The sequence below is a fragment of the Oreochromis aureus genome, linkage group 3 (assembly GCF_013358895.1).
Source record: "Oreochromis aureus strain Israel breed Guangdong linkage group 3, ZZ_aureus, whole genome shotgun sequence".
In the NCBI taxonomy this organism is placed as follows: Eukaryota; Metazoa; Chordata; class Actinopteri; order Cichliformes; family Cichlidae; genus Oreochromis; species Oreochromis aureus.
This window is the reverse complement of record NC_052944.1, coordinates 75,107,235-75,118,318: the sequence shown is the minus strand read 5'-3', so window position 1 is coordinate 75,118,318 and position 11,084 is coordinate 75,107,235. Positions and strand designations below refer to the sequence as shown.

General features: G+C 40.5%; 1 long non-coding RNA gene across 1 annotated transcript; it reads right to left on the bottom strand.

Moving 5' to 3' along the window:
• Nucleotides 1-1,225: 1,225 nt before the first annotated feature.
• LOC120437623 lies at nt 1,226-2,043 on the bottom strand. The gene is made up of 3 exons (XR_005611300.1): nt 2,026-2,043; nt 1,712-1,772; nt 1,226-1,429 (listed from the first exon to the last, which is right to left on the bottom strand). It is a non-coding gene; the product is annotated as an uncharacterized LOC120437623 (long non-coding RNA).
• Between the last annotated feature and the right edge of the window lie 9,041 nt (nt 2,044-11,084).

The window sequence follows — 11,084 nt, the reverse complement described above, 5'->3', positions numbered from 1 at the left end:
AAATAAATGAAAGCAAACACAAGGTTGGAGCCGCATGTAGACCGAGCATTGCTTCAGGAATGGAACTAATAAACTGTGCGGGCCATTCAGTGTCGTACTTTCCCTTGAGTGTATCATTACACTGCAGCTCCATCTGAATCTGCACAGATACAGTTCAGCAAAGTCCGTTGACTTGGTTCAACATTACTTGGCATCAGGGAAAGTGAGGCAGGTTGCACTGGTGCATTTGTGACAGCTTCACTTGAAATGCCTTCACCGCATCATACATGTCCATGAACTGACAGATTTCCTTGCTGAGCTCAAAAACTCGATTGAGAACTTTTATCCCAACTCAGCCAACGGACCTCTGTATGATAAGGAATGTCGGCAAACTCTGAATCTATTTCCCACATAAAAGACTGAAATTGACGGTGATTTAAACTTTTAGCTCAGATAAAATGTACGGTTTGCGTTATGGTGATCATTACATGCTCCATTTTTAGGACTTTACCACACAGCGTTTTCTGGTGTGTGATGCAGTGATATGCTGATAACTCACCGGTACTTTTCTCCTCCTGCATCTTTACTCGCATCCTGCTGACTAGTTCGCTTTTTTCACTGCACAACACCGGCGCTCCATCTGCTGTAAGTCCAACAAGTTTGTCCCAGGGCAGTTTCATGTCGTTACACTTTGACATACGTTTCTGTTCAGGCTCACATTTGCCAAAATCAGCGTTTTGTCTGGACACAAGACGTCGCACACCTTCATCATGCAGCTCTTCAGAGTGGTACTGGGCTGATTTGTCTCATCTGCTACAATAAAACTTGCTTTGACAACAGCTTCACTTTGTGATTTTGCTCTGGTGAAAAAAGTCTGCTGAAATGTCAGATTCTTCTTTAGCTCTTTTACTTTCTGTAGTTTCTGCATTTAGGTTTTTCAGCTTATCCGGGTGTTTTGTCTCGTAGTGCCGTCTTAAATTAAATTTCTTAATTACAGCCACATTAGCTCCACTAATAAGACACACGGGTTTACCAGCAATGTCTGTAAACATATATTCAGTCACCCACTGGCGTTGAAAGGCTCTGTTTTCAGAATCAACTTTCCTCTCCACCATTGTGAGCAGCTAGCTTCGCAATAACAGAAGTTTGACTTGATCGATGCGGGAATGTTCCCAGCTAGCCTAGCGTTCAGCAAGGAGGCTGCAGCGCTGCATTATGGGATCTGTAGTTTGTGTGTTTGTAGCCGGTCTGGCCTTAAACTCCATTTGCCGTTAGTTCTCTGCGTTGTGTTGTGTAAATAACCAGAGGATTCAGCTCTCTCTTTGCCAGCTGGGGCAGATTTATTCTCCCAGAACTGTTTAAACTGTTTAAAATAAAAATAAAACAGTACAGCGACTTCACTTTCTGGACTTCTGCATGAACACCTCTCCTCAGCGGGACCTCCAGGCGACTGAGGTGCAACATCACAATAAAATCTAATTAACAAATAATACTGCTAAAATGTATTTATAATCATATATAACAAATGAAAATGCACTGCATCGTGACCATATAGTGACAGTTACCTCAACAACAAAATTATAGTTTAGGGAGACTTCATTTACCAGTGGCAATTTTACATATTTTTTTAGTTACATATATCTAACAGTAAGTTGAAACAGTGAACATGAATCACAAACAAAAAATATAACCAGTACACATGACACAAAAATAAAAGAGGGAGCTCACATACCTGTTTAAAATAAAAATAAAACAGTACAGCGACTTCACTTTCTGGACTTCTGCATGAACACCTTCAAGGGAGAGAGAAGGATAGCGGACCACATGAGAAGTCACCTGCATGCTCCTATGCTCTCATCTGAGGATGGCTAACTAGCATGTTACAATAAAGTGCTGTACTCGACAGAGAAACAATAATTCACACTGAAACATCTAACAAAACTGAGAGACAAAATGTACAAAGGGAACAAGCAGCGTTTGAATCACTTTTAGTTACTTTAACTGTGTTTATTCACTCTGTAACTGAGAACACTAGCGTACGCTCACCTCTCCTCAGCGGGACCTCCAGGCGACTGAGGAAAATAGCGCGCAGCTACAGGAAGTGACTTCGTGGGAAGTCAAAGGTCACACAAACAAAATAAAAGCTCCCAAAATATAAATACAGAAAATAAACATATATATAAATAAACACATATACATAACCAATACTGACAATCCAAAATAATACTGCAGGATGGATCTTTGGCGAAATATAAATTATTTTTTAATACACCCGTTACATGTTATTAGCGCCTTATATCACTGGGCCATGCATAACAACAATAACAATAAATCTATATAAAATGATCTCGCGGGCCGGATATAAATGTCTGCCCGGCCAGATGTGGCCCGCGGGCCTTGAGTTTGACACGTGGGTTAGGATTTGTTTGCATTTTAAACACATGCTAAATGATGGTTTCATTCCACATAAAAACTGTGAGCTTAACCCTATCCACAAACAGGCTGTTAGGCTTGAAATAGCCATGAATAACATTTAATTAAGTAAGTAAGTAAAACTTTATTTATTAGCACATTTCTAAGTAAAAGATCACAAAGTGCTTCACAAGGTATAAAACAACAAAAAAATAACACAAAAATTTGAAATCTGCTGCCTCCTACTGGTAATACTGGGTGTTACAACATAGCGGGTTTTTTTTTTATATATGACAGCAGTTTAACCTTTTAATGTCCACTTGGTGACCACTTAGAGGTGGGGTTAGGATTAGGTTCCATTTTAAACACATGGTAATTGTAATGGAGACCAGAAGTTCCATTACAATTACTTGTATTTTTATTAATTGACTGACTGATTGGGAATTAAAAACTATATAATAAAGAAAAACATACATTTGTGGTTAGTGATCCTTTATTAAGTTTATTTGAGTTAGTATTTAAGTGACTGCTTGTGAAAGGTGAAGAGACAGGGGCCATCCTACCTGTGTCAGGAAAAGAAGCAGAGTTAGAGCTGTTCACATTTAATCATTTGTCTGTATAACCTAAATTCTTTGTATATGTAAAAAGAGAAGTGTTAACAGTTCTCACCTTTCCTGGTTGCTTCTTTTGCAGGATGTGGTGCAAAAGAGTCAAAGCAGCTCAATTAGTGATGTGACGTTCTGTATCGAGGCTTCGAAGCTTGTGTTGAGTAATGGAGGGGGCGTTTCCGCGATGCGCGTATCGAGGCTTGCTTCATTTATAGGAGGAGCTGAAAACGATGACGTCCGAAGCCTCGCTGCCCGGCTGTACCACGTGACTGGTTCAGGAAGTGGTTCGAACTTTGCTGCGAGCTATGACAGCGATATAAACCCCTCAGACTTCATTCAAAATTTGGGTGTTTGATGGACAGTTGCGGTTAGTGAGAGTTTGGAGACAGTTTGGAGGTTTATGAGAGTGAGGAGAGAAAGTCAGGAGAGAATGGAGCCAGCTAAGAAGAGGAGGATGTCCTCCCCTGTGTGGGAACATTTTGATCTTATTCCTCCCAACAAGGTATGTAAATTTCTACAGATGTATTTTCATAATACTGATGGTGCAATACAGTTTATGTTAAGCTGTCTTTACTTTTGTACAAGGTGAAGTGTTTGCTATGTGCCAGGGAGCTGGGATATAACAACAACACCTCATCCATGCTCAGGCACTACAGAGCTTTGCATGAGAATAAGGGGAACACCGATTGTGGAGCAAGACCAGGTGAGCCATCAAATGCCATGATAATATAGCATGCCGTAATGTTACTAAATGATATAACAATATTATACAACTGTAATAAGTTACGTGTGTGATATTTATATTTATGCTTTGTTTTTATTGTCTTTCCTCAGGAGAACAATCTCAAATAGATGAAGACCTGGTTAGCATGGTGATTGAGGACTCCCAGCCATTTAGCATTGTGGAGGACAAAGGATTTAAAAGATCTGTTAAATATTTAAATCCTAGCTATGTTCTCCCCACTAAAAAGGTCATAAAACTAGAGCTGGGCGATATAAGATTTTTTCATATCACAATATGTTTTTTTCATTTCAGGCGATAACGATATATATCACGATATAAGCCAAATAACTATATTTGTAAGATTTAAATGTGCCGTTGCTCACAAGGAAAATGTGAAATAATCTGCAGCTTGTTTTGATTTAAATATTTATTTCCCATAATAAGTTCAACAGGGCAGATGTACTTAAGGAACATGAGACTTTTTCAGATAAATAAAGGCGAATATTGCAAACTACACAAAGGGCAGCCGCTAAAGTGTTTAAGTTTCAAAATAGAACAAACAAAACAGACCACTAAATTGTCAATTCCACTTAGAAACAAAATTTTAATTCTAAAAATAAATCTTAGGTCGTTTTACAGAAGAACAGACAAAATTGACTAACTTTTGTCAATATCAAATAAACTGAGAACTAAAAGGAAATTCTCAATCTCTCCTTGTTGTATAGCTTAGCTTTTCAAACAGTTTTAACAGTTACTTTAGTCTGACAAAAGCCGAATGACGAATTAGCGCTTTCAGTCAGAGATTGAGCATGCACCGCTTTATTGTATTTCCAGACTTGCTTTCGGCACAATTTACAGTGCGCGCTACTCTGTTTTTGTCAGACTTGAAATAGCGAAATACCTTCACACTCACGGAACTTCTGTGGCCCTTCCGTTCGACAAGCTCTCCGGCATTGGAACCATCATCTGTTTTTTCTTGGTAACCTTCGCTCACGCTCTCGGTTGATTTTTCTCTAGTCGGCAAACTCATTTCCTTCATTACCCGGGCTGCACGGCTGCAAAAACAAATACACATGTGCGCCTTGGCGCTTGTGCTGTACATAACAAGTCACGTGACGTGACGCTGCGGGTGTGATTGGTTCGGCTCTGCGCTACTTAATTTGGATTGGCTGTTCTTTTTTTTTTAAGAGGACAAGAGAGATGAGGCCTATCGCAATAGTTTAATTTTTCTATCGAGAAAAAGTTATTTCGCAATACATATCGTTATCGTTCTATCGCCCAGCTCTACATAAAAGCAGTGAAAATTTTGTTTCTTCAGAATAAAATGTGAACAGGCAGGACTGAGGTTCAAAGCCTCAGTGTGTAGCTGTCCATACCTCAGCGTTACAAAAGCACAACTACTGTCCAAACCCCAACCACACCTCACCTCACAGTAAATGATCATTTCCATTTTAAGCATTTCCAAATAATCATTTTCCCTACTGCCAGCATAAATACACACAGTATACTGCCATCACTACAATATGCATGTTTTACACACTCCTTTTGTTGTTGACATTTACAGGCTGTGTGCAAAATGCCACACTCTTCAAATTCATGCCAACTAATATTTTTTCATCCAGTAGATGTCCTACTAGAGCAAATGAAGCTTCAAGACGCTTTGCGCTGGGGTGAACCAATTGGATGAAAAGCTTCAGTGCTTCATGAAGCTTCATCTGCCCATCACTAAGCTCAATCACCTGCTTATGAGCTCCTGGAGCAAACCATGTGCCAGGCTACGGGAGTGTGGTTAAGGTGTTTTAATGGATATAGAAGTGGTTGAAGTTTATAGGTTATTGAGTTATTTATAGGACTTGTTATGAATCTAATTATGTCTATGATGTGTTACATTGGGGTTGGATGTTTTCTCATGGGGAGGTTTATGTTGTCATTTGGTTTGCTGACCCCCAGACTTGGGCTATTCCAGACGCTCACCTAAATCAGGTAGAGTATAAAAGGAAGCCATTTGCTGTTATGGTGTGTTCACACCGAATGCGATAGAGGCGGCCAGAGCGTCAGGTTTACATGTAAAGTCAATGGAAAGAGCGCGATGACACGCGATTGCGGGTCCCGCGAAAATTCGGAAGCAGATTTGCGTCGCGAAAACGCGTGAAACGCGAGGCAGTGTACCACGTCTGGCGCGTGTGACTTGCGAAGAAAACCATGCGCGTAAGTTTTTGTGTTGCATTTTGTGCATATCGCGTCAACCGCTCGAGTTGGAAAATTTGAACTCCAGCGTCAAATCGCGCCGCGACAACCAATCAGGAGCCTGGTGACGTGGCTGTAACCCTAGGTCAAAGGGGCAGATCCAGCCAAAGCCCTTCATTCTTCAATGGAGGGAAGGCTAATCAACGCCGTAGCAAACAACCCGGAGCTGTACGACACCAGCTGCTTTGTGTACCGAGACAGGAATATAAAGGACCGAGCTTGGAGGAAGAAATGTTAAGAGATCGGGCAACCTGGTGAGTTCATTCATTTCTCTTTTTACATTTTTCACTGACCCGGGGAAGCTGCACAAAAGCTAGCAAGCCACCGCTATTTTCCCACTGATGTACAAATACCGTTCTGCTGTTATGCATGTTGTCATATAGGAATATATTTTGTTTATTAATAAACAGCACACAGTGGTCCCGCTCATCCGTCACTGCCTCGCTTTTTCGCTGATTTTTTTTTTTTTTTTTTTGCACAGTACAGCATTGCATTCTGCCGCCTGATTGACAAATCTCCTCCGTGTTGTGTCTCCTGCGCTTGTCAAATTTATCATGTTTTGTTTTGATAACCATCACGTCCAATAGATAAAACAGCACAAAAACACCCATAACTATGACCTTTATTCAGAAATAGACACCTGCACCGCGAGGGAAAAAGGCGCACGAAAATGTTTTTCTGTTTGAGAATTTTAATATTATTTCAAATAAATTTTTATAATGACTAATGTCTCAGTTCTACTGCACAGCAAATGTTGGCACACGACTTGACACATGTAGAATTTATTTCATATTACACTAATGACAAAATATACTAATACAGTGGGATGCAAAAGTTTGGGCAACCTGGTTAATAGCCATTATTTTCCTGTATAAATCGTTGGTTGTTACAATAAAAAATGTCAGTTAAATATATCATACAGGAGACACACAGTGATATTTGAGAAGTGAAAAGAAGTTTACTGGATTTACAAAAAATGTGCAATAACTGTTTAAACAAAATCAAGCAGGTGCATAAATTTGGGCACCACAAAAAAAGAAATGGAATAAATATTTCGTGTATATCAATGTGTGTGTCTCCTATGTGATATATGGGGGGCCTTTGTCTGGACGTGCTTCCCATCCAGAGCTCCACAGCACAGAGGGAAGTTCCAGCGCTCCTGGAATCCCTCTGTGATGGACCGCCAGTCTCCAGGTGAAGGCACAGCCATGAAGTCGTCCACTAGACAGTCCCAGATGGCCGTCGCTACCTGGGGGGTGATCTGGCACACTGTGGACACACCGACTCTGAAACTGAACGTGATGCTCCTGAAGGAGTCCCCGGTGGCAAGGGACCTGGACAAAATTGTTCAAAATTAGTATTATGTGTACTGCAGTTACAAAATACATTATTCAAATTCCAAAATACTTTTGTGATGTCAGATTTAAATTACAAAACATAAATCTTACATAAAACATTTTGTAATTATAAGGATAATTACATAACATGTATTAGATATAATATAAAACAGTCAGTTGTGTTTTGTTTTAACTTTACCATATCATAATTTGATTGGTAGCAACTTTTACCACTACAGTGAGCCAATCACTCATAATTCCTCAACATGTCAATCAGGTAGGAATGAAGTAAGACATTAATAGAAATAAAGAGTTGTATGTTGACATGTAGCCCTTTCCTTGCTTAAATCATTGTTAATAATTTTGAAAAATTAACCTGTGATAAGACTTATCAAGATAGAATATGCTAGATAGAACCATATAACTAAAGGTGAACCAAACACAATTTTATCTAGCTCTCAGTTTTAAGAAAGGCTGGTGACCCCTGTTATAGAGTCTGACAGCTGCAAGGATTATATACAAATATTCAACTATACCAGAATTAAACCAGGTCTAAATAAAAAAAAAAAAAGGAGTGAGTATCACTACAAAGATTACCAACAGTGGTCCTCATACCACAGTTTGATATCAGCAAACACCGAGAGCATACACTGATATGACACCACAGCCATGCTATCGTTGCAAACACTGATAACAGCATAAATCGAATTAAATCGGGACTTGACGAGAACTGTCGAGTATCACTAGAAATATTATAAACAGTCGTCTCCATACCACAGTTTGCTATCAGTAAACACCAACGGCATTCACTGTTAGCATACCACAGCCATGTTAGCAGTGTATAAACGGATGGTTTAGCATATATTAGCACAGGTATCAATAAAGGACTACCGTATTAAACACTTTTACTAACCTCAGGCAGATGGACAGGCGCTCTGCAGGTGGGATTGAGCGCCTGTAGTTGGTGTCTAGGCGGGCGATCCTGGGACTGACGCGGGACAGCAGGTCCTCAAACTGGGCGAGTGAAAGACGGTGATATCGCTGAAATCGGCCGTCATCCAGGCGCAGCTCCTGGAGCAAGTGGTGAAAGTCACCAAACTGCTCACGCCTCTGGAGGACCTGATGGACCCAGGTACGGCGAGGACGTCCTTAACGCAGCTGCTCTGCTCTCCACAGTAAATAGAGAAGGGAGACTCTCTCTTCAAACGCTAGCTCGACAGCTTCTTCTTCTTCTTCTGCATAGGGTTTATTGGCGGTTGGCAAACAACAGAATGGTGCATTACCGCCACCAACTGGTGTGGAGTGTGGACCAAAATGACAAAATAAATAAATAAACAAAGAAATAAATACATACTTAAACAAATTAATTAATTAATTAAAAGAAAAGAAAATAGTCAAATTCTCCCGAACAAATGGGTCTGTCTTAAAAACCAAAATACAGCTTGATAACTTTTGCTCATAGAGCTCACACGAAATAAATCAAACAAGTCCAACTTCACTTTCATATCGTCCAGCTTTTTGATCAGCTGTCTCCTCTCCACATCATACTTCTGACAATGCAATAAAACAAGTTCTATTGTTTCCTGTTCCCCACTGCAGTCACACTCCCCTGTACTGTGTTTACCTATTAAAAATAATGTGCCATTTAAGCCAGTGTGTCCAAATCTCAGTCGAGATATAATCGTCTCCTCTCTCCTGTTTCGTCCTGTACTTCTCATCTCCCCCACTTTCCTTTGGATGTTGTACAACCATCGCCCTTTCCTCTCCTCCTCCCATTGCTTCTGCCACCTTTCCTTCATTTTGTGTCGTATTCTGCTCCTGAGCTCCGTCCTACTCACACTAATATCCACATCTATCAGTGGTCTTCTTGTTGCGACTTTTGCTGTCCTATCTGCCATTTCATTTCCTTTAACTCCATGATGCGCCGGTACCCATAAGAACGTGACCACAAGCCCCATCATAATAAGTCTGAACAATGTTTGCTGGATCTCTATCAGAATGTCAGGTCTGCAGTCTGAGTGGCTGTCTTGCAAGCTGGCCAGTGATGAGCTCGAGTCTGAGCACACCACAGACCTTAGTGGTTTCGTTTCCTCAATCCACTGGACTGCTAACAATATGGAGACCATTTCACCTGTGTATACTGACAAATCATCACTGATCCTTTTCCCCACCTTGATATTAAATTGAGGAACTATAAAGGCTATCCCACTCTGGTTGGCTGTATTCTGTGATGCATCCGTGTAAATTTTGACATAACTATAATACTGATTAATATATTCCTGTACCGTATGCGAATTTAAGATAACACCCCTCTCCTTGGTCTTTTTCTTTAACAATGTGAAATCCACTACTGCATCAGGGAGCATCCATGGTGGTATTGCAGGCAACGGTACTGTGTGACTTATGTTTATCTTGTCCAGATTAAGTTCAGCAGCTTTCTGTCCCACTGTCCACCCAAAGCTCTTCAATTGCATTTTCTCTTTTTCCCAGCATGGTTGGAGAACTGTTTTCGTTGGATGATCGTGACCATGTCCTTGTAAACTTGCCCAGTAATTTAATGTCAATTGCTCTCTTCTTATTTGTAATGGCATTTCCCCCATTTCAACCTGTAATGCTGCTGCAGATGTTGTTTTGAATGCACCTGAGCAAAGTCTTAACGCTTGATATTGGATACTATCCAACTTACGAAGACTTGTTCTGGCAGCAGAATTATATACTACACACCCATAATCCAATACTGACCTAATCAACCCAGTATATATAGCTTTTAAAGATTTCCTATCAGCCCCCCAGTCAATTCCCACTAAACACCTCATTACATTCAACACTTTCTTGCATCTGTCTATTATTTTCTGAATATGTATAGTCCATGTCACCCTTTCATCAAACCACAACCCCAAAAATTTAAATTGTTTAACCCGTTCCACTTCCCGTCCATACAATCTGACCCTGACGTCAACCCCACCTCTCTTTCTTGTAAAAACCATCAACTTAGTCTTATCAACTGAGAATTTAAACCCCCATTTATACGACCACTGTTCTATTTCTGCAATCGCTCCCTGTACTTTCTTCACCAAAAAGTCTAACCGTCGTCCTCTTGCCCACATTGCCCCATCGTCTGCAAAAAGTGAAAACCCCATCCCGCCCTCTATGTTCCTAAACACATCATTAATCAGCAGTGAAAACAATAGCGGGCTAACTATGCTTCCTTGTGGCGTTCCATTTTCTATCGGCAAACTCTCCGAATAACTCCTCCCAATCCTCACTATTATCCGTCGGCCGTTCAAAAAATCCTTAACCCATCTGAACATTCAACCATTTATACCCATTGCCCTCATTTTTATTAACAAACCTTCCCTCCACATCATATCATACGCTTTCTCTATATCAAAAAAGACTGCCAGCACACTCTCCTTATTCACCTGTGCCTTCCTTATCTCATGTTCCAAACATAAAGCTGGATCCATCGTTCCCCTCCCTCTTCTAAAACCACTCTGACACTGAGCCAAATATCCCTTCTTTTCCACATAGAACACTAATCTTTCATTTATCATTCTCTCCATTATTTTGCAGACATTGGATGTTAATGCTATTGGTCTGTAGTTTCCTGGTTTCGTATCGTCTTTCCCTGGTTTACGTATTGGTATTATCACTGCCTCCTTCCAGCTTTGTGGCAACCTCCCTCCCTCCCAAACTCTATTATACAGTTCTAGTAAAACGTCTTTAGCCGAGTCTCTCAAGTGACTTATCATCGTGTAACAAATCTGATCCTGTCCA